Source organism: Bombus pascuorum, chromosome 2, assembly GCF_905332965.1.
Source record: "Bombus pascuorum chromosome 2, iyBomPasc1.1, whole genome shotgun sequence".
In the NCBI taxonomy this organism is placed as follows: domain Eukaryota; kingdom Metazoa; phylum Arthropoda; class Insecta; order Hymenoptera; family Apidae; genus Bombus; species Bombus pascuorum.
Window position 1 is genome coordinate 7767119 of NC_083489.1, and position 20597 is coordinate 7787715.

Below are 20597 nucleotides of genomic sequence, written 5' to 3' on the forward strand. Positions count from 1 at the left end.
TTCGAATTTAACGTTCCTATTGTTTCTTCTCTTCTCTCTTCCAGCTGGTTTTTTTTCGTTCCTCGTAGAGAGATTGTCATTCGGTATTGTCGATGTGAATGGCTAAATTGCACAAACAATTAATTCTTGTGGCAAGTAAATACTCGCATCCTCGTCGGGCGGAACGAAAACGAGCGGAGAGCCGCAATTTCAGAATTTTGCAACTGCCACGATTAACTGAATAACTCTTGAATTTCGTGTTCGAAACGTAACGTTGCACGATGGTGGTTTCTCACCCTCCAGAACTTCCCGCGCGGCTGAGGAAATTCCACTTAATAACTGCTTCTAATCCAGATGGAGAATCGAGCATTTTACTAATGTTTGCCCTTGGTTTTGCCAAAAGTTCTACTTAATGAGTTCCGCTTGTAATATCGGTGGCCAACAATATGTTTCCGAAATGTAATTTCATGTTTAAATTTAATGTCGCGACCGCCCACGTCGCTATACCCAAACACCTTAATTAACATGAATATATCTCAATTACGATTCATCCTTCTCTTACTTACCAACAACTTCCTACTAAGTTTGCCAATTTCTTAAGTTAATCTTGCAATGACTTCGCTACCAATATTTAACAATTTACCTTTATCCGCGCGATATCTTTTCGTTATGATCATTTCGTATGAGCGAATCTCAGTCCTCTAACACGGAGGTGCTCTTAGCTGTTGCGACGTTATTCGATTTCGAGTTGGAAATCATTCCCGTAATTAACGTTCCACAGACAGAGAGAGATTGATATCGGGGCGCTAGTTTGGGCGGTCGCGCGCGCGGAGTGCATGACGACGTCATAAGTAAACCACTGCAACGCGCGTGCGCGCGTTGTACACAGTAATTATGTGTTAACTACCCGTTAAGCAGCACTTCGTTCTAATGACGTCATGTACGTCCTGCTAACGACGAGACGGTAATGCGCGGCCTGTGTACAATGCTTGAAAAGCCGAACATTACAAATCTCGTGAATTACCTCGGATTCTGGCGAGTTAACGCTATGCCGATCGATTATTAACTACGAGATTTGTGTATTCAACCGAGCCGGCGACGCGCTCCTTCGGTTTCAGCGATGATCGATCGATGGAATTTTCGAAGAGCGAATGTCGTTCCGTAATTTGAATACCGACGTTATTAATGGCCGCTCCGTTTCATGAATCGCTTATCATTCACAAAGAATTCGGATCTTCGTCGTTCAATCTTTTATTTAAATTTAATTTTGATCTCGTTTCATAGGGAATGAAATTTCGAAAAAATGTCAGTTCGACAAGGTTAATAAGCAACATTTTTGGCTCGACCGCTCGGATATGGAAGGTTAATTAACGTAGCTAATTGGGAATTCGCATATCCCTTTGCCATTAAACTCGCACATATTTGTGCCTGCGCTGCTTTCGGCCTTTAAACTAGATATTCCGCTGAAACGCCAGTTGTCCCGCTTAATTTTTTACCTTTGCACGCCCGCGCGTTTCTGTTTTACACTCGTTCCACGCTGTAAAAATAATTTTCATCTTGCTAATTTTTTCTTTGCACGTTGCTCCCAACGAACCTGCCAAAATCGCCACCTCTAATGTTCAACGACTGCTTCAGGCTTTTAATGAACTTCCTTTTAAATACGTTTGCCGTATTTTTACTTTTCACCGTTCCTTCAGAAGCAAATTACAGCGTTAACAATGGCGAAAGGAACGCTATTAAGAAGCGAACACACTTTTCGATAAAATTACCTCTTTTAAATATTCATTTATTCTGTGAATTTAAACTGATTCGTTATAATTTTCCCTCTCAGCGTTTCTAACAAAATTACCAACTCCCACTTCTTAACTCTCTCGCAACCCAAACCCAATTTGTAGTCTTCGAAGCAGCTCTCGAACTACAACCTACACCCTTAACTCTAGAAATCTTCATTTTCTATCGAATTCAGCCTCGACACCATATAAGTAAATATAGCCTATATATATAATTACCTTTGTTTCTAGAAATCTTTACTTTCTATCAAATCTAGCCTTCATTTTTCCATAAATCGAAACAGGTATCTTTAACGTTATCCAAAATATGATTTTCAAAATTCACATTTCTCAATGACATCTGAGTAACACTGGATCACAACCGGTAACCATAATCGAACTTCCTGAACACAGTCGATACCAGGAACTCGCAGCATCCCCTGACCACGTAGAACGAACCAGGGGAGCAACTAGCCACACTCTCAAGCGAACAGGGCCGTACAGCGTTAATTGATCAAATTACAGGGCTAGCATCGAAATTGCAGAGCTGTCCGGCTGGTTTTCGGATCGGTGCAAGCCGAAAGGGGGCCGATCGTGGTAACCCCTTGCCGACTCTACCTTCCAGGATCACCCTTGGCCGACCTACCTCGCTGCATCGCCGAAATCGGGGGAAGGAGGGCCACTTCAATCGGGACGATGTTCCGCGAATCCAGTCGACCGGTCAAGTGTTCATTGCCGGTTCATTCGCGCGAATTCCGCTTTTAATTAATGACTATCCATTGGCTGCCACCCCTCCATAGGTCGATGATTGATCGACCGTATCGCTGATTACCAATGAACACCAAATCCATTTCCATTTCCTACATTGATGCCCTTTGGATATTATTTCTGTCGTGTCTTGATCGATCTTTATCGTCAACTTACGTGGTCTTGGGGTTGATGTAAACACGAGAATAGTTAGAGATCGATTCAATCGCCGACGTTTGGTTTGGTATAGTGGAGTTATGAACGATAAGATGGAAGGATTATCCTACTTGATGTAACATATGAAAATATATGAGGAATTTTTAGGATGATTGGAAGTTTGTTCCGTAACAGAGCGAAAAATCTTTAAAGGAAATAGATTCAACTAATTCGAATGTGTAATCTTCTATTCATATTTCGTTATGAGAAGATCTACAGGGAAATTGAAAACTTCGTAGCGCTTTATGAGTATTAATGTTGTTTGAAACACTAGTAACACTGACCACAAAATTCACGAAACAAACTGGATGTATACATCTGAACGTCTGTTTCCAAATCGCTATCATTACCTTTGCATTACACGCTCTGTCGAGATGACACAGCTCCCTGTGAGTGGAAGCTTGATGAAAATGAGAGGTCAGCTCGGGTTAAGCTCGTAATTCATAGAATTATTACCGGTATCACATAACCTGACGTACCTCGAGGCATTCGCGATGCTGGATCCTTCGGCGTAGTGGCCAACAACGACGAAAATTTCGCTGTATCCAACTGAGGTATTACCGAACGCATGCTCTGTGTTCGCCGTAACGTCGTTTATTTCCCTCTTTGATGACTTTCTAGTCCTCGCGAGAACACCACACCCGCTCTATATGAGAAAGTAGATAAATAGACTTCGTAAAAATATTACTAAATTTTGTTACGTATAAATGTTACCTATCGTGTGTATATGTATAATATATTGGAGCGTTTACTGCGTGTTACATCGTTCGTTTAAATCAAACGACAAAACAAACGCTCCATTTACCGACATCACGCGATCTGCTCCCAATTCCACCACTTTGCCACAATCGCAGAAAATTGCTCCATCGACAGCTTGGAGAAGAAGAGAACGCTGACAATGTAAGAACCAACCACTTGAACGATCAAACCCCATCGTCGGAGTCTTTTGCGCCAGTTCCAAAACGGTGGATCCTCCCCCTCTAGATTCTTCTCGGTCGCTATCTAAATTAAAAATACATGAGATCCAGGGACTTGCCGGTGACTTCCTTTCTACCACAGAATGTCTTAATTACCAACCGGTCTTCGTGGTCGACGGGAGGAGGACGGAAAAAATTACGAAGGAAGGAGATCCTTTTCCAACTTCTCGCCGGGGTTACGGCAGCTTTGAAAAAGCCAGCCACGCGGGCGAATTCTGCGAAGGAGACCGTTCCTCCACCGTGAAAAAGGCGGCTGCCACCGCGGCTGTTCTGCGGAAAAGCTAGCCTCTACTGGATGCAAGGGATGAAGAAGGGTAAGGGTAACGGGAGGTGTTAATTAACTACTCGTCTCGCTGCCGTCAGAGACATTCGAGCAAGGGCTCGACTTAACTTCGCACTCTCCACCCTCGTACTGCCCTATCGTTGTTCGAGCAGCCGGCAGATAACGCGTTCGTGATGCACCGCTCAAGAGGACAACCGTGTTTTTAAGGGTGAGCAGCTGGCTCCTCCGGAATAAACTCGTTCAGGCTGTTGTATCGATGTACGGATAGCACCGGAGTCCTGCCTTTAGATTATAAGTGGTCTTATGGACGAAACTCGTTGCTGATTGTGGCCGAAGATGGTAAAGCGTAATGTTTTTTAAACCCAAATTCATAAGGTCGGTTTAGTGGATTGCCATGATTTAATCATAGATTTTGTAAAAGTCGTCAAATATGTAATACGTCGTGTTGAAAAGAAATGGAAATTTTTCAAAATATCCCAGCAATAGATTCTTTCCTTTTGTATAAAAAGTCTTCCGATCTCGAAGAATTAATAGAGTTTGCGTGATCGTTAGCGGAATATTTTTCGAAATTTTTAATCGGGAGCAGGAAAAAAGTCGGTGAAACAATCGGCGGAGGATCGACAGGTAATGGTACAGGAACGACTGAATCGGTGCAACGAATTGGCGCGTCTCTCGTATTTCATCCTCGCCCGGTTAAATCGATCGTGCACCTACGAGCTCGCCGAATAATTCCTGTCGCAAGCAGAATAGGTAAACCTGGAATTTATTACGCGTCCGTTGCACTCGACTCGTGAGAACTCGGGGATCGGTATCAGACACTCTCAGACTCGCACCAATTATCTGCGAATTCAATAGGAAAATGAATATATTTTATCGGTCGGGCGAAAAAGCCTTGTCAAAAATTCCGTCTCGTTCCGTGCCGTGGGTTTTACCGCGCGATTTCAACGCGATCGGTTCTATGATACTGCTTATTGTTCCGTTTCCTGCGTACACGGGTCAGAAGAGAAATTGGGTCAGTCGATTTATTAAAAAGTTCGTTGAAAGCTGGCCTCGTTTTACGAAATTGAACGCTTCGAATTCTCGATGAAAAAGGTAATCTGAATTTTCGATTGCTAAGGCATTATCGAGAACGTTATCCACGTGAGTTATGCCTGGCAACAACGTTTTTCTTCGCGTTGTTTTCCAAACGAAATTTCGACGGTATTCGCGTATGACAGAGCGAGGACGCGATAATTCATACAGGATATAGGGATAACCGGAGTTAAATTATTCATCGAACGAATAAATTTTCGAATCGCAATGCATACGATCGCCGGTTTTGTGAGTCGGTCGGATAACAAAGCTTTGCAAATATTACCGTGTTGCCGTGATACCGTTCGCGGAGAAATTCAACGAAGACCGAATCGTACAGGCGAGCACGTAATCGACGGTATTTGCACCGGGACTTACAGTTTCGTCTCCTTTTGCTAACGAACCATTCCGTAGCTGAGTGGCCCGGCAATCCTCTCCAGAGACGAATAGAGAGAGAGAGATAGACCTTAGATCCGCGTGGAAACCCGCCACCTCTGTGCCGTGGAAATCCTTTTGTTTCACTTGCTGATTAGCGATCCGTTAGACTCGTCTTACCGCGGATACGTCGTTCGCGTGATCTCGCAAATGGATTCGATAAACGAGGATCTCCCGCGCGTGTTTGAACGCGCGGACCACTTTCATGGAGAAATTTTCAACCGATGTAACCGACCGATTTCAGTGCGTGAATGGTTCACCGAGTATAGCTACTTTTTTGTTACGGGTTACTGGATTTTTGCGAAGTTCCTTATATCGGCGTGAAAATTGATCTGCCAATAGGACAAAGTTTGCGTCTATTCCATAGTGGATCACGACGACAAATAATCTCGAAACTATCATTCGAGCAAAATAAAAAAAAACGTATGGTCGATCTTCAACATCGTTCCACCATTATCGTTTAATTCTTGCAGCAACAATCTTTACCTCGTTCGATTTTTCCCTGAACAGTTTTTTAACGTAATGGAATTTTTGATCGATAGTGTATAACTATAAAACGATCCTACACGGTATCTCTTACCATTCTACAACTCAGTCGTCAACCAATAAACGCATAACCGATTATCTATCTCCAAGAATCCTGGAGATGTGCTCGAAATTTTTTCCAGCTCTAGTACACCCATAGAAAAGGGAGGGCGCACAATAAGAGAGATAGCGTAGGGTGATAACAGAAGGTACACAGGAAGGGGTGTCGTTAACGATCCAATACAAAGCCACCGGCAAAGTGAATGTTACCGAGCCCCTTCCATTGGCCTTACCTAGCCGGCAAGCGTGTTGGCTCCCTTCGGGGTCCTTTCGTGAAAGGGGGGCAGGCAGAGGGGGAAGGACACGGGTCCGCCACCCACAATTCCGCTTGCGGGCACTGTAATTTGCTGTATGCATGCATCCAGAGATGGATAGACACGGCCGGGCAGCCGAGCAGGTCCGGGAGATCTATGGATTTATGCAAATGCAGGCAGTTAGAGTCCCGAGCAGCCTCCGCCGTTGAATAATGCGTTGATAAGATAGGAGCCCAGCGCTCATATGCCGCTACCTACCCTACCATCCGCCATTGATTTGTCACCCTTCCGCTCGCCGCCTCTCTCCACTCTGACTCCGAGTCGCTATTTCGACCGAACTTCCCTTACTTCGCGAAGGAACTCCTAACCGTTGCTTAACAACTCCTCTGGCGATACTTACGGTCTTTTAATTGTTAGCAAAAGGTAAAAGGTACGAGCGTAGAGAGGAGATTCGCGTTTGTGGTTTTCCCGTTTTTGCACATTTTCGGGTTTGTTGGAAGTTTTCGTTTGTTAAGTGGAAAACTGTTCTGGTCGTTTTTTCTACGGGGTTTAGTTTTGCATCCGCGAGAGCGAGTTCACGAGCAACGAACGAGATAATGCTTTTGGAAACGTGACCATTTATGTAGTTTGTCGTTGGCGCTCCGTGTGCGCTATCGAATACTCGGATGTAATCTTCCGCAAAAAATCTCATGGACTCTCTCTTTCTCTCTCTCAAGCAGCGACGTTTGTACGAAAAATAAATATCGTCCTAGAACGATTATGACGGATCTCTAAAGCCGTCCGTCTCCTCCGCTTTTTCCATGGAAGCAGCGCGTTACAAAAGGCTCCTACGGCGGACCAAGGATTAAAGCGGCATTGAACATTGCATTTCCATTACAAATCGGATTCCGCCGGGATGGGGGTGGCTGGGCTGAGATAGGGTCGAAAAACAATAACAACGATAAACAGTCGAACATCGCGCGATCCGCTTTTCCCTTCTCGTTCCATCGGGCTGCACGACGCGATCGGTATCGCGTCACGGACGGCAAACATTGCTATGGGATTACGTTCTCGAGTCCCGTGGATCGAGTCACGCGTTTCTCTACCTCGACCATTGAAGTTACCCAGCCCCTGTGACCTTGAATACTAACTTCCGTGTTGCGAAGTACGATTCGATCTTCGTGCTGTACAGAAACTATCGATTCTCTTACGCTTGACGATTAACTTGCAGACAGTGTAAATTTGTCGTTGTATTTTTATCACGATTACCAATTTCTATCAATTCTATTTTCACCGATCATCATTTTATTTTATCGTAAACGATAATCTTGAAACATATTACCAATTTAAATTGTCCTATTATTCTCGATGTAAGCAAACATTTGCAGGCGTGAACTTTCCACGACACGTGTTACATGTCGCGGTTCTGGATTAAATTAAGATGTTGAATAGCGGTAAACTACCGGAGTAGAATTGAAACAAGGATGGCACGCGAAGCAAGGTGGTCGATGTTTATTCAGTCGCTTGTTACCTCCCTCGAATATTGCAGCTTTAAAGTGTGCAGTTACGCACCAAGTGTTTATAACCAGGAGAGCCGGCGTGACAGTTCATGATACGAGCGGAACTGGCGGCAATGCGACAGAGGACGTGACGTGTGCTAACATTGACCGTGTCTTCCTTCCAAATGGCCAGGTTTCCTCTGAAAATGGCGTTATCTAGATGGTCGTGCGAGCGTGTTTGTATTCTGTCACTTACCGTATCTCTGGCGGCTGACATTGGGAGCCAGGTTAAATACAATGCGTCCATTAGACGAGTTTTATCCACCTTTAATTCTTATTATTATAATTTCAGCGAAATGGAGGAGAAGGCACTAGCGTGTGGTTTGTTAATTTATCCACCTTCGAAGTTCGTCAATGTATGAGCACTCAATTAGATTAGATATCAATAACACATGATAGTAATCTGTAGATTATATAGAATTGATAAAATTAAATCATCGATAATCGATTTCTGGAGTATTCTATCTAGAATTTCAAATTAATTCTTTCTGAAAAACTTTTGATTCTTCGAATCTCGAGGCCGATATAAAAGCAGATTATTCCGTTATCGTCTCGTCTCGCTTCTTCTGCGCAATCGAGTATATTGGAGATGTCAGTAACGCTTCTCGTATCCGCGTGAACGGGTTCAGATTATACTTGATCTCGATTAAAATCGCAATGGGAACAAATTGCAAATCGAACGCGGCAATTGCTTCATTACATTGCGCCCTGGTAACGGGCTCCCGATTCATAAATAAAAACGATACCGATCGGCCGACAGCGTTCGCAATCAATTGCCGCGAAAGGGAACGGACAGGTCCACGGTATCGGTCACATAAACCAGTCTTATAACCATTTAATCGTAATTTTACGCGATTCCACTCTCGTTTCATTACATGAGTCGCGGTTGGTCGCAATTACTGCTATTCGTTACCGTTTACCGTAAAAGGAAAATGATTTAGAATAAGTAAAGTGAACGTAGATGTCTATCATCGAGATCGGTTAAAAATTTTATCAATATATTTCGATAATCGTATTTCGTTATAGTACTAATGAAATTTCAAAAAGTCTCGTACAATTCACATAATACATTCGCAAAAATTTTTCCGTATAAATTTTCGTATACTCCGTACATTTACAATAATATCGTTAGAGAATTTCGTTGAATTAAATACTCAATATATATTATACACGATAAAGCAAGTGTTATAAAATGGGGAGGAGTGATACAATCGTCGCAAGGGTCGTTGAGGCGAAAGTCAGCAGCGGCCACCGAACGACCCTCGCGTATTTAGCAATAAATCAAACCCGCCTCGTGCCGTGTTAGATAAAAACGCGGGGGATAACGAGCCAGGTTGGCCGTAAACGCGGCGGAAATCGAATGGGAGTTGAAATTTCCGGTGCTCCCCGTACGATTTCAGACGGAGGTCTCGTTTTATTTCTTCCGCGGGATCCGGCAACCACCTCTCCAGTCGAAGCTAAACGCTCGAAAGCGGTTCGAAATGTGCGTGATATCGCCATCGTGACCGAGCCTCCATTTCCGAAAACCTATAGAGAGGCCCCTTCACCTTGACGATCGCGGCAGCCCGGCAAGAAAAACGAGACGCCACTCGAACCTCGTCGCTATCCAGTATTTGCCACTTAGCCTAACCCCTTTTACCCAACCGACGAACGGTCCTGTTGAAACACTAGACGGCGCCGCTCTTCTTCGTCTGCCACGCCACGATCGACACTTATCAGACCGTACCAAGTGTCACGCATCGATTTTTAATGGCTTTTCGTGTATCTATGGGGAAGAAACTGATGTTCGTATCCAATCGAACTGTTTTTATAAGTATCGCATAATTTATGAGGTAATTATATAGCATGTATATGCTGGTTTCATCTTAATGGTGTTAAGAAATTCATCTTTGAAGACTCAATGGAAGAATCAGTTTTGGGTTACACCGAAGAAATACGAAAGTCGATCTGCAAAAATTGAAGGTTTTAATCATCATTGTGCTGATTTTAAAATTGTTTGAGGAAGATAGAGATCCTCAAATGTTGGTATCAATATGAGAGTAGTATCTCGATTTATGTTCATCGAATACTAGATAAGAGTTGTTCCACCCCAAAGCCACATTTTTACCATTAACTACCCATCAAAAAGTCAGTTATACCTAATATAAAACAAACTTTCCCAATCACTCTTTCCTGTACATAACGATGTCAATGGCGTTGCGAGATTTCTCAGGCGTTTCTCTCACGTCGCAACAACGAAGTCACGATTCACGGTGGGAGCTTTTACGAGCTTAGCCAGGAAACCTGGGGGAAACGGCGGGTACGAGAACGTTAAGACGACACCGTGGTCGCATCAACAGAAACGGCTTATTCTTTTCGCCGGCACGACCATAAAGGACGTTCGCTGGGACGAAGTTAGCACGATATAACAGTGCACATGGACGGACACGTAGCGGCAACGTTTATTCCGCTTTACGCTTACACCGTGCCTCCGGGAGATGGCTTATGAACTCCGCGCTACGCGTTTTACTTTTTCTCCTGGAACGAGGGGAAATAACAGTGACTACGTTCGGACAGCCAACCAAAACGGACTTAATGTAGAGAATTATAAAGTCCTGGAATTTTTCCGTCTTCTCTCGTTTCCCCTGCTTTCCGATTTGATCTTAGAACTTGCTGAAACGTTAGCGACTAGACTATTGATGTTTATGCATTTGTAGAAAATTTCAACGTGCAGAAATTCGCAGAATACACGCAGGAAAATATATATAAAATTTTCAAAGTAAAGAACAACGTATTATGATATTTACTAGATGAAACAAATCTTTATTTATAATATATTTTGCTTAACAAACGCATTGAAAATTAGATCAAAATGAAGATGAATTGAATATTTCTCTATATCATCAAATGATTTTGATGAGGCACCAGAGGATTATACATTTTCGCAGCAAGGATGTCGGATAAACCAGTTATCGCGATATCACGATGTCACGATTGGAGGAACGATGGTTTCCGGAATGAAAATTACAGCGTGGCGGGATTCAACAATTTTTCAAATAATCGTGTACTCGTCGTGTGCCCAATGGTCGTTTCCCGAATACCATCTCCCGTTTATTGCACCTTGCGAATGCTTTTTAAAGCGGAGTTAGGGCTGCCTTTCGCGTTCACAGCGAGGCTGACTTATAGCAGTCAGCCCGTAAAATGCTCGGTCGATGACACGATAAATTTTAAGAAACTATAGAAGCGACGCAAAAAAGTACAGTCCCGTTACAAAAAAGTAAGTTCAGTGGTTGCATTGTGAGGAAACACAGTTTAAATGAAACGACACGAAATACATTCTTTCGTAATTATCGTCAGCTACAATACTTCACAGATATCAATCATTCCATTTCCCGAAGTAGAATTTATTCTTGAATATGAAATGTTAGTTTCCATTCATTGATACAGTCCAAGGGAAGATTTACAAATTGATAAGGATGGTACAAAGACTCTGTTTAATTGCAAGACCTAAAAAATCATTGGTGTTTCTCGACCGATGTCCAGTTTTCGTTAGATCTAGATCTCCAACGTCTAGTTAATCATTTCGATTCCACTTCTGGAACTTAATTTTGTCCATGCGGTGGTATCAGGCAATCCAGTAGCACGAAGAAGACGAGAGGCTTTCGAGTAAACGAGCGTGCGACGTTTATACGCGATATTGCGAGGAAACGTTTTTAACGATGAAGTAAACGACGCGGCGGTAAAAGGTAGGAAGTCAAAGTGAACGCAGAGAGTAGAAAAAGAAACGTTTATTAACGTAAACGAAGAGAAGATCACGGGAGGGAAACAGGAAGAAATTAATGGCGGATGGGCGGAAGACGCGGCGTGCATCAGCGCGAAGCAAGAGCGAACTAAGTTGTAATTAAAGGCTGCTGCTCGATGGAAACTTCTTTATTTTACTTTCTTAAATGTTTACTGAGAATATTTTAATTCTCCGCCGGCATAATTAGGCGTTCTACGTTCGCCTAGCCCATTCCATCCAATCTGGACGCGGAAAAAAAATGATTCGAAAGCGGCGCGAGCAGACGTAACTTCGCAAAAGCTCATTTAACTGACGTTTAATGACCACGCTGCCCTGCTACAAGAATCTAATGTATAAACAGTAACTTGTAGCGAGTCTATTATGAACTCTTGTAATAAATATTTCGACTTAAACGCTTTCGTACTGCTTCTACTCGAGTGCCGTGAGAAAAAAAAGCAAAGCAGAAGAGAAATGGAGAACTGGCGCCTGTTCTGATTCGAAGACGCTAACGTGATTCGCTTGCTCGTTTTGATCGATCGATGAGATAGCACAACCCCGACAGGAATTCAATCTATTAGACCCGATTGCCGCGAGAACTGTTTACCCTGTCGCCGACTATCGTTCGTAAACTGTATCCCGATCGGTGGTTTCGGTTCATTCGTTTGTCATCATAGTTCAAACGCTCGATAGTATGATTCGTAGTTGAGAAAATGGAGTTGACTTTAAAACGAACTTGATACTTCTATGGAAATATACATTTTTGAAAATACTTTCCCCACTACTTTCTGCTATAAATACATTCTCCGGTCTTATTTTTGCTATTCTGATGTTTAAAGCATGAACCTTGTAGGCAAGTCTTACTGACGAGTCCATTAGCACCCTCTTAGTCTGCAACTCACCCTCTCTTCCTTTTCCATTTTTCTTTCTCTTTTTCCCTTCTCTAAGATTACTGTATCACGCGCTCTTATACACGTGTACAACCCAAACACATAATTTGTATTAAATAAAAAACGATCAAGATGATATTACGCGTATTCTTAGATACAACCAAACTATAAAATTCAACGAAACTGTTACTAATACCTCATATTTATCGTACAATCGCCTTTCACACCAATTTAACACGCGTATCTTCCGCCTCTCTTCGTTCTCTCCTTTTTTGTCAAAAGATCCAACATCACTCCGAGGTTCCGTGATCCATGTCGACTAGCAGACGAAGTGGACAAGTGAAGAAACGATGGAAGGGAAGGACGTCGGTTGTGGCCGATCCAGAAATGCAGGTCGGATAATTTGGCGCGATTGGGCCTCGTAAAGCCAGGACTCGAAGCTCCGATCCAATTAACGGCAGTGGTTTGTTGCCTGGCGTACAGTTGATTGAACTGGTCGAGGACATCTAACTCCCTGAAAGCGCTCTCTTTACGATATATACTTTTGGTATAGCGAACGCCCGGCTGCGCCGTTCTACGTACTTATCCGGCAGACGTCGTAAAGCACTCGAAAAGCACTGGAAAGCTCACGGGGATGAGGTATCTCGCAGTTTCCCCTCACTTTCCTCGCGCTCGCGACCTCCTCTAATTTCTCGCTTCCTCTCACCCTCCACGTGTTCCTCCTTTCTCTACCTTCCTGCTCGTTCCTTCTCGTTTCTCCTACCTTTTTCCCTTTCTTCGTTTTTCGTCTATTCTGTTGGCCGGGTTAAAGCCCATCTAGCTGCACGAGAACGTTAATTCTGTCTCGACGATAGGATAGCTTCGATTCGACGACGTCGCTGATTGCGTCTTTTCCACCGACTGACTCGTGTACTCCCCCGGACAGTTTTTTACCACATTCTCTACCCTGTTTCTCTTTTTGATTTCACGGTTAAATTCGAGGGCGTTCGTTCAGCGTACGGATTTTTGTTTCGTGTTTTAGAGTCGCGCGGTAGTAGAGTTTAATCGAATTATCAATAATGCAGGAACTTTTGACCACGAGAAGGATATTCGTGTTTCTCGTTTGCAATGAGAGAACTTCATGCTTGATTTGCTCGCAACCCTCGACTTTCTTGAGGGGATCGACCATCCGTTCCAATATGAATATTTTTGTATGGTTTCTCTTGTCGTCGTTTTCCAGTCCATTGGATCCGCCGAAGTGAGTTGGAACAGGTTAAGTTCATGTAGAAATTTCATCTTACCTCTCGTCTATCTGGCAAAAAATGTCTGTCGCTCGAGTTCCAAAGGTTGCAGAGTTTCACGACGCCATTAGCGTTCCTTTCATCGAACTTTCGTATCGTCTTGTTTTGTCTCCGAAAGAGAATCTTGTACGTTTTCTTACAAATAAGCTCAACGATCGATCGAAAAACAGAACATAAAATTACGATTCACGCGTTGCTGAAGAGTCAAGAGTCTCGAAGTCATTCGAGTATCTCACAATGTCACGATTCGTTCGAAGTCCCGGGCCAGAATACAAGAGAGGACATCGTTGGTGGAGAGAACGTTGGATACCATAGACGCGACAACGATATTGAAAATATCTGGCTGAATTGGAAATCCATATCTAGCCGAGGCGAGATAGAGACGGAGAATGTTTCGTTGGTATTCCCGGTATCACGTATGCCCTCGTGAACACCGGTTGATCTCTTCCTTCCTTCGGAGGAAGAAAGAGAATGAAACAAAAGCCCACGGGCCGATCGAGGGTTACACGCTGCAGAAGAAGGGATATAGAAAATGGATTTTGTCTCTCTTTACCTTCGCCTTGCGTCTAATAACTGACTTCTCCATAATGCATAAGGTAAAAATGCTGAAGTTTCCCCCATTATCGAACAGGACAGTCCCCGCTGGAGGCCTCAGTATCGGCGTGTAGGTAAATATACAGGGTGTTTCCGTAACCATAATACAATCGGCAAAATTCTATGTGAAAAACAAGTAGAAAGTGTAGTATCGAATCTCTATTTGTTTGAAGCTTCGTTTTCGAGAAAATCGAATACGTGTACCAAGCTAATTATCGATTAAGCATGTTCGAGCCCCATTTACTTGAAAACGAAGCATCGATCGAAGAAACGTTATTTTACAGTTTTGATTTATTTTCACACGTAGAATATTCTGCTAATTTTTCACTTGTACGCACCGCTCAATCAGGACATTAGTCAAGTTCACTCATCCGTAACAAATTTTCCAGCTTGACTTTCCTAAAAACGAAGCATCGTCTGAAAAACTACGTTCTATATATTTTCCATTTATCTTTCCACGTAGAATCATTCCTTGCTCATCGTTCCATGATTATTGCGACACCCTGTGGCGAGCATTCACATACGCGCAGCATTTCGACCACGTAGTAGCGTCGTTTCACAACGGCCCGCTTACCCTTCTTCTCCATTTTGGATTACACTGTTTCGCGGCAATTTGCATGGAAACGTTCACGACGAGGTTCGCGACGAGGACGAACGTAAGCGCGACACGCTACTTGAACGGAGATTTCCCGTCTGTGCCGTCGCGAAACTGTCCGCCAGTGTCGACCACTGAAATTTCACGACTCGACCGGTGGAGGATGTGCACGGGAATGAAATTTCACGATTCAACTGGCGCTCGTCGGCTTGTCTCGAAGGAGGAATAGAAGCGAGTTGGTTGAAACGGTCGTCCGTTCTCTCTTTCGTTAGTGTCGTTCGTTCAGTGGATTCGCAGAGGGATGATGGTCGAAGGGCTGCCCCACTATTCCATCCTCCCTTCCTCTGCCTTCCACGGTATAAACGTTATTCTATGGATGGAAATCTCGCGCGATTGCCGCCGGAATAATCTTCACGGTGGAATATAGTCGCGAGCAAAAATGTCCTGGATATTGGACTGGATGGAACGCTTCGAATCGCCGCCACGATTTACGCAGATCTTATTATTTTGTCAAACAAACGTGCTTTACGAAAAATGGTTAACCTCGCTATTACGTAGATCAGAAGAGTAGAACGTTTTTAAATGGAGACGTTTAGGGGACTTGGGGGAAATCTTGTTTTGTCGAATGAACTTCTCTTGGTATATGATTTTTTCTTTATATATCGTATAATGAAAGATGCATATACAGTTATTCTTATAAATTGTACAATATCGTACAATTTCATTCTTATGAATGTAATCGTAATATCGATCGCGCCGCTGACGACCAATTCCAAAATCGATTCGACTTTCCGTCTGAGAGAAAAGAGAGCCACACGATCGGTGCTCTAGAAGTCATTAAATTAAACGTAGGATGTTCTAATTTGTGACCTTTTCTTTCCAACCGGTATCAAGTGCAAATTTTCTTCCTTTTCAGCTTCCGTTCCCAGGCACCTCTGTTTCATTGTTAACTATTCCTATTCGTTTGCTCTTAAAACGGCAGCCTTTCAGGACGTAATGAAGACCCCCTCTTTCGCCCCTTTTTGCTCCACTCCGTCAAACGAACGAAACGCTACGCCTTGTCTGCTCGTCTTCGCGCTCGAAATGTTTCTTATTTCATCCTCGCTCTTTATCGAACCTTCTCTCCCTTTCTCTGGAATCGTATCTCTCGTCCGTCTACTTTTCATTTCCCTCAGTTTCAAGTACCCTTATCCATCTTTTTTTCTGTCGATCTTACTTCATTCCGCACTCGTTTCCCTTTCCTCGTCGTCGTCTTCGACGTGTCACGAAGCAGACATTAACGAGCTACATCGAACACGGTAATCGTGATGTATGTAATTGCATCGGCCGGCAATTGGATAAGCGCCTTATGGCTTATGATAATACGCTTACCGCACGAGAATTCGACGACGCTTATGGCGCACTGCATGCCGTAGAAATTATGTTGCGCCGCATTCGCCAAACAGATGGTCACGCGTGACTCTGGACAATGCCATTTAGGGTCCTACAACGTGACCACGAAATAGTTGCGATACGTGGCACGATTCTATTAAATTAGACAATTAAAGATTGGAATTTAGTGAAACGAATTAACTTGACCTTGAATACTCGTGATTTCTCGTCTCTGTTCTGTGTTACTCTGTGATTGTATCTTTCTTTGTTCTCTTTATTTAGTAAAAGAATATGAGATTTTTCAATTAGGACACAAAATAAAATAGGCTGATTAGCCTTATCATTTGATTAAATGACATTATTTTTAAATTAACGTTTGTATCGTTATCAAGCTTGTTAATGTTAAGCAAAGATATTTCGTAACTCTTCTGGAACTTGTAACTTGTAAAATTGAATATCAATTCAATTGTGCAAACAGAGTCGGGAACCGGAACATCTCTTGCATTTATTTCAATTCCTTACACTATGTTCACCTATGGATTTAATAATTTTAAACGAACTATACACATAACAAATGACACACTATGGCAGCTATAACTCACAAAATGCTTCGCGCTCGAGCAACTTTTACCGCAGCAAAACGGTCTCATGATCGGAAAAACGTTAAGCAACGCGTTAACGCGTCCCTAATACGAAATCGATGCGTCGCGGAACGATCGTCCAAATAAAGGGAACGGCTAAAACGTTCCCGAGGAAGTTTGTTGGCAGCGTTACACCACTCGTTGCGGCCATAACCGCTGATCGATTCTTAAGAACGTAAATTTTCTGGAAATGTCCGGCGCTTTCATAAACGTGCCCTGCCACGAACCAACAATTAATTTCGCGGGACTAGTTGTCGGCAAGTTCGCAAAATTCGAGTTGCCAGCACACGGGTACTCGACGTTTGTCACCCTTAGTTTGTCACGCGACAATCGCTTCTAGTTCAAGCCTTTACTTGCTCGAAGAATGACCAGCGTTCTCGTTTCCGCTCCGCGATTAAAATTGTATTTTCAAGAAACTTTTCTGTTACATTTACGTTTACGTTTGCTATGCTGCCCTTTTTTTATTAAACCGTCTTATCTAACATTCTGAAATTAAAGAAATTTTCTCATTTTCCTTGTTCCATCTATGTTCCTCTTTGTTCATCTTAAAATATTTAGTCATTGCGTCGTAATTGTGTAATATAACAACTTAAAGAATAGAAAACGCAGGAAACCTCAAACATTTCAACACGTTTTAAAAAATGCAAAAATGGTAAATGACGGAGTTAGTATGCGAACGCGATGACATTAGTTTGTATGGAATAAATGTTTTTATGTTTATATACGTGAGTCACTTATACATATTCTTTCATTATTAGTTTCTACTAATAGGTTTCAATATCGCATTGTGATATTCCAAGTTCGTTTCTTCCTGGTATTTCCCCTCTCTGAATGGAAAACTACAGTGACTATTTACATAACAATGCCATCACGATAGCTTCATGATACTTCTAAAATAGTTTTCTATCTACGAGTATGAAATACATATGACCCTTTCCAATCTCACCCCAAAGAACAGTCTCTAATTTCATCGGTGAAAGCAGCGTCGCAGCCGAACGATCTGCATAACAAATTACCAAACAACCTAATGACACGCTCGATTCACGTTATCTACGATTAATCGTATGTGCGAATAGCGCGCCATTAAAATGATATCATTCTCGACAATTTTCGCGGCACCTAATCGGCCGCGTTTCTCGCGATCCAATCATCGTTGAAACATATCGAATACCGTTTTACGCGATACGTGACTACTTTCGCAGCTAAAATCGATCATTCGAGAACGTAATTAGAGAAAGTGCGCATTTCGAGTCACCATGTTCTCGCAACGACTTACTCCAACGTTTAAGGAGACGTCGTGTCGGCTTTTCGCAACGGGCCATCTTTATGTGCTTCGAATGCAATCCACAAGAAGCACGTGTTCGAGTTCGGCGCGAGACAAGGAGAGTGTGTTGCAAGCACGTGTCGCAATTTGCGTCACCGCGTCGAACGTTTCGTCAACGAGAAATTACATGGTTCGCAACTCGTGGTTCCTTTGTAGGAATTCGTCGTAGGAATAATTTGTCCTTTTCAACAGGAGAATATAACAGAAACGCAATGAAAAATGTCAAAGTGTACCGGACGGATGAACGGTTTTCCTGAATAATGTAAAGCAAGTCTGTGTACTTTTCTGTTCGTTTTTCTTGTATGCCTTCCTTGTCTTTTTTCCTTCGTTTCAACTCACGAAGGAATTGAATAAACGATGAGGTCGAAAGGTGTTGAAAAGTCGACGATTTTCTTGGTACATTATCTTCGCTGCTTGGTCGAATCAATGTTAAACGAAGTATTTCTCACGGGAGCAGGGTAAATTACATATTTATGAGAAGTATCGAGAGCAGTTTCACGAGGCGCGGGAATCTCGATCACCGTAATTCGCGCAATTTTAAAACAGTTTTCCTGTAAGTATATTATTCGAAGATTAATAATTAACTGCTTGACGATTTGCTTACTTAGCGATAAAGAATATTTGAAGAGTTTCTTGGATGTTACAACTTGAAATCAGTAGCGTGTTTAAAACATAGAGTCAAATTAAATTATTATTCCCTCGTTCCTTAGTTCCACCAAGTAGACTTTCTTGATTGTCTCGCAGCCAAATGTTTCCTCCTGGATCTTGCGATTTTTCCGTGTCTCGCGCACAGCCGGGAACATAAACGAGCGGCAGTCTTGATTCGTTTGCAAATTTTATTCGAACACATTATTTCTGCTTTCCACTCCACTTTCGCCGTCTTTCGACTCTTTCCATCCGACTTATTCCTCTCCTTTTTATGATATTCTTATTATACATGTAAAGCGCGGAACAATGGCAGGGTTATGCAAACGAAACCATCTAGTGAAGCTGGATTAGAATCGAGCCGATTTCAAATAGTTTGGCAAAGGTTACTTAATTGAAACGAATGCAAATCGACGGGAATATCGTGAAAATCGAGATGCCACGTAAGTATCGTTCCCAAGTTTCTAGTAGCCGTATTCGTACCCTCAAAGCCCGTTTCGGTTCTAATCCCGATTATCACGAAGCTTATTGAGTTCCCGCTTCAAATGCAAATAAGAGCGAATATTGGCTCCTTTAAGGTATTGTCGTTTACAAATTCAGTTTCGTATTGATATTTATTTGATATTTACTCGTATTGTCGCATCAAAATTCTTTCGTTTAATCAACTAAATGTACTTATCAATCCTATCATGTTTTTTCCCCTGTAATATTTGATAGTGGAATTGTTAAACCTCTAGAGGTGCTGTTTTAAAAATTGTTAAAGGTTTTGATATAACAATTGATGGCAATTTTTGCATAAAAACTATGGCTAAAATAACAGTTATTCTATCTCAGCAATAAAAAAAAATTTAGGAAAAATTTCGCGTGTAGTATCTAACAGATCAATTGCGACTTCAACAGGGTTAACAGGGATCAAACAGTTCACAGAAACACGTGTAACATCGCGAACAAATTGCCTTACTTGTTAAACCCGTACTTTCCCAACAAATGCGTTGCACAAAATCGCCCGCACAATTATTCCAAAATTCCCCAACGTTCATCCGAAAGTTTCCAACACAACGCAACAATTTTCAACACGCTCCCACCCGTAGCTGCAAAATTTTGAATCCCAGTTTACGACTAGCTGGAGTTCGTTGACGAGTTTCTCTGAAATTCCGCATCTCTCCGCTCAATTTCCACGGTGTTCGGCTGCCCGTTCCTTCGTGGGGAGATCTGTGAAAATAATTTACCGAACGCGACGGGCCAATAAATAACGAGCTATATAGTCCTCGAAAAAGCCACCGAGAGGCCGAGGCTCGTTTTTCTCTCCGCGCGTCAGGCCACGCTAAAATCCCTCGACAAGAAGGGTCCTCGAACTCGACGGAAATGCGTTTCTTCGACGAGGCCACGTCGCCTCCGGTTCACCGCGACGAGGACGCGTCGGTCTACAACGCGAAAGTCATCGTGATTCCCTCACGTTCCCGATTTTAACCAGTCTTCCCATATTGTCGTTACCGCGTCACGATCCTCGACGTCCTCCACCCCTCGATCAGGCTGCATCTCACGTCACCCAGTTGCTTTTTCCCGCGTGTCGGAGGTAAGGCAAGAATAAACAGTGCCAGGTATCGATCGAGAAATGCTCCTTCGACTCGATGTCGTAACTGCGT

The 20597-nt window shown here is 42.9% G+C and overlaps 1 long non-coding RNA gene across 2 annotated transcripts; it reads right to left on the bottom strand.

Annotated features, from left to right (window-relative positions):
- Nucleotides 1-2748: 2748 nt before the first annotated feature.
- On the bottom strand, nucleotides 2749-4412 carry LOC132904581 (uncharacterized). 2 transcript variants are annotated; one of them, XR_009657622.1, is made up of 4 exons: nucleotides 3789-4412; nucleotides 3517-3713; nucleotides 3191-3355; nucleotides 2749-3111 (listed from the first exon to the last, which is right to left on the bottom strand). It is a non-coding gene; the product is annotated as an uncharacterized LOC132904581 (long non-coding RNA). The 2 variants fall into 2 exon arrangements; XR_009657621.1 differs by having other exon boundaries at nucleotides 3517-4412.
- Between the last annotated feature and the right edge of the window lie 16185 nt (nucleotides 4413-20597).